General features: G+C 39.7%; 1 long non-coding RNA gene across 1 annotated transcript; it reads right to left on the reverse strand.

The window, feature by feature from the left end:
- Positions 1-305: 305 nt before the first annotated feature.
- On the reverse strand, positions 306-2,482 carry LOC131690635 (uncharacterized). The gene is made up of 5 exons (XR_009305602.1): positions 1,399-2,482; positions 1,186-1,329; positions 957-1,125; positions 580-760; positions 306-523 (listed from the first exon to the last, which is right to left on the reverse strand). It is a non-coding gene; the product is annotated as an uncharacterized LOC131690635 (long non-coding RNA).
- Between the last annotated feature and the right edge of the window lie 1,702 nt (positions 2,483-4,184).

Genomic DNA, 4,184 nt, shown 5'->3' on the forward strand with positions numbered 1-4,184 from the left:
CGGTTACCACAAAACACTGAAAACCACCATCAATATGAAGGTCATTTGAAAGGTAGTAATTAGTAGAAAGTGAAAATTGATGATTGGCGTCATTTTGAAATCCAAGATGGCGGCTGGTAACAAAATACTTCAATATGGGTGGTTACCCCTCAGGTTTAAGAACAATTATTCACTAGTGGTCTATCCCCCATACGCTTGCTCATATGTCAGTGGCGCCATAATTGCAAATGTGGCCACAGTCCCAACTACAAATATATTTGAAATGAATTAATCATCAACAAAAAACAAAAAAAATGAATGCACAATTTAAATACTTGTCTCTTAGACAGCCAGAATTCTATATTATATTCCAGCCGGTATGACTAAAGTCAAATGGAATTGTAGTGGCTCGGAGCTCGGGTAAGCTACAGTCTTGTTCAAATGTTCCGTATTGCTCGATGTATCTGAAGTCAATAACCGAGATGACGTTGTTTCACCGGTGTTGACTATTGGAAGCCTCAGTTTGACATGACTGAATAGTTTCCTGCAAAAAATGTTATTATATATACGTTATACCACGACCGATCATCTTAACCATACCTGAAGTCACCACGCAGATGCGAGGTCATCTAAACGCAACCAAGGCCCATAGTAATAGGTGGAATATCGAAACAAGCCACGCGGCTCGCTACCGACGAGTTGATGATCCACGAGGCAGCACGTCGAAGCTACGTGAACGGAATCGAACGACAGCAAGGAGTGCAGAGGCAGCAGAAATAATCTATAAAAAGTGGTAGAAATTAAGTTAGTCTTATGGCGCTTTTGTTTTTTCGACTACACTGGTGTAGTGCTGAGTCAAAACCGAAAACGCCATTAGTTTATCTTCCAGTGTATCCATAAGTAATAGTGAATAAATGTCGTTTCCACGCCCACGATAACAACTTATATTACATGCAAAACTGTTCTTATTTGCTTACCAAATATTTTGAGGAGAAAAATTTCTTCAACTATTTAGCTAAAAGCAACAAACTGCAGAGCGAAAATACACATCTCTGATCTCTTAGAAAAAACGGGTGGTGGAGCAAATGCAGCAGCTGGTCGCTGTTTTCCGTTCGTTGGCAACAAAAAGTGCAACTCGATCATCATCTACAAAACGAAACGTGTCAGATTTTTAATGTTTAGTTTGTGTAATTTTGCAACATTTACCCTTTAGATAGATTTAATAGGTGTTTGAAACAAGACGACCTAAAGTGCACGGAATAAATTCTTCGATGCCGCACGCCATAGTCTTTAGATTCGAAGTCACAGAACCGAATCAATTTTTCAACCCTGGAGTTATTGATGACAATGCTTTAAATATACGATTCGATTAATAGAATTGAATTACAGGACTAGATTAAAAATAATAAATATCCTTACATATCCAACTGCTCCGGACAACGATGCGAGGATACCAAAATTTGTTTATATTTCTTTAACCGTATTCAGGCCTGCGTTGACGATTTTCGTTTTCTCAGTTTTCTCAAAACACTCAAAAGAAATATCAAACTGGGACGTCATCAAGCGGTAAGTGCGGTCAAATCTGAAGGGACATGAGCCACTAATTATAAAAGTGTAAAATGTGCCACTATTTGCTACAAATTATTCATACGATTTACGTTTTGCCTTTCTCAATAGAAAACTGCTCTGAAAACCGTCTTTTAAACGGAGACCCGGAGGCCCGAGTGACATATACCATTCGATACAATCCGTCAATTCTGTGTGTGTATGTGACCGCAATCTCACTCACTTTTCTCAGAGATGGGTGAACCGATTTTCATAAACTTAGTCTCAAATGAAAGGTACAACATTCCTGTAGGCTGCTATTGAATTTATAATGGATCCGACTTCCGGTTCCGGAATTGCAGAGTGAAGAGTACGATTAGCCAGACAATGTCGATTTTCAAAATTCTGTAATGAATGTATAAAGGTGAAAACTTTTTCAAAATGGTGCCACATCTACTTAGATTTGTAGTACTAGGTCACTAACAGCCATTAAAAGTCTCTTTGGTCACATTGGCCACCATCGTCGGTTCCGGAAGCCCCGGCGGAAGTATCCAAATTCAGAATTACAGTCTCATTTGTTTCCCGGAGATTCGACCAAACTTGGTCTCAAATGAAAGGTGTTTTATCCCCGTAAATGGCTATTAAATTTCATCTCGATCCGATTTCCGATTCCAGAGTTATGGGTTGTGGGGTGCGGTCACTAAGCAAAATCTGTTTCAAATCGAATATTCTAGGGGAATTGACCATTAGAAAGTAGAAATTGAGCAGCTTCTAGCGCTGCGAGGGAAGCTCTTATCTTTATGAAAAATGATTTCGTGTTTCTTAACCTCACTGTTTTCAAGGAAAAATAGTTTTGAAACCCTGCATGCACTAGAAAAACTTTGGACATGAAAGGGTTAAAAGCAATAGATAGATGATTTGAAAAAAGGAAGAGCGTCAGTACGACGATTTCCATTTCACCGTATGCTAGTTTACGAAATGGATGATTCTAGAAACATAGTTATCGCAGTACTTAGAAATATAGGGAAGACCCGATATTATCAGCCACCGCCCGGTCAGCGTGGCAAGCAGAAAGTTAGCAAAAGTTGAACACAGCGAAATTGATGCTGACAGAGTTTCTGCGAGCATTTTGCGCGATTTGTGCGAGAATTCTGGCAACGAATTCGCTCAAATGCAACAACCGTTTCTGACAGAAGCGGTCAAACCAACCGATGCTGCTCACTTTTATCCAGAATCGAGCCAGAAATGTACGACCAAGATCTCTGTACGGTTCCTGCCACATCTTTGTCAGATGTTTTGCTCGATTCGTGCTAAATTCTACCAGGTAGGAATTGCCAGGATCTTTACACAGTTTATATCCGAGTTATGCCAGGGTTTAGCTCGGTTCCTGTCAAAATTTGCCAGAAAACGCGAGCGAAACCGAGTTTGTCCTAGCTGAACTAACCCGACAGGATACGCGCAGAAATCTGACAGGGCTGCCAAACCTGTGCCTGATTCAGTCTACCCCCAATTTTGTCAGTGTATTGACCCCATTCTGTCACCTCTCGCATGAAAATTCGTTTGATTGGCTCTATCAAACAAACCAAGTCAACGTCTTAGATTTCAAAATGGCGCCAATCGTCGATTTTTGGCTTCTACTAATCAATACCTTTCAAATGACAACCATATTGATAATGGTTTTTGATGTTTTGTGGTAACCGGAAGCCGCCATCTTGGATTTCAAATGGCTCCAATCGTCAATTTTCGCCTTCTACTAATTACTACCTTTCCAATGAAATCCATATTAATGGTGATTTACGGTGTTTTGTGATAACCGAAAGCGGCCATCTTGGTTTTCCAAATGGAACCAATCATCAATTTTCGCCTTCTTCTAATAACTACCTTTCGAATGACACCCATATTGGTGGTGATTTTCAGTGTTTTGTGGCAACCGGAAGCCGCCATCTTGGATTTCGGAATGGCGCCAATCATTAATTTTTGCCTTCTACTAAACACTACATATTAATTGACACCCATATTGATGATGGTTTTCAATGTTTTGTAGTAACCGGAAGCCGCCATCATTGAACTCAAAATGGCGCCAATTATCAATTTTTGCCATCTACTAATTTTTTCCTTTCAAATGACACCCATGCTGATGGTGGTTTTCAGTGTTTTGTGATAATCGGAATCCACCATCTTAGATTTTTAAATGGCTCCAACCATCATTTTTTGCCTTCTACTAAACACTACCTTTCAAATGACACCTATATTAACGGTGGTTTTAAGTGTTTGTTGTAACCAGAAGCCGCCATCTTGAATTTCAAAAAAACGCCTATCATCAATTTACGTCATTCAGAAACTTCCCAACTGCCATTATCCAAAAGGAAATGTTACCCGAAAATTCAAAAAAATCTGAAAGTAAACGCAACACTTTTTGGTTCTAATCACCTACATTTTTTAGGTGAGAATTTGGTCACTTTTTTCCATCTTACGGTGACCGTCGTCACTCAAAATAATTATTGGAATCGCTCTGCCACGTGACTTCTGTCACCTTGGGTGACTATAGTCACCTAAGTGACTGCGGTGATCGCTTTTTCGCTCTCACCTCACCAAACTAGGTGAGGTGACGCGTCATAACGGTGAGAATACATTATTCTTTTTTTGAATTTTAACCTTTT

Source organism: Topomyia yanbarensis, chromosome 3 (genome assembly GCF_030247195.1).
Source record: "Topomyia yanbarensis strain Yona2022 chromosome 3, ASM3024719v1, whole genome shotgun sequence".
NCBI lineage: Eukaryota > Metazoa > Arthropoda > Insecta > Diptera > Culicidae > Topomyia > Topomyia yanbarensis.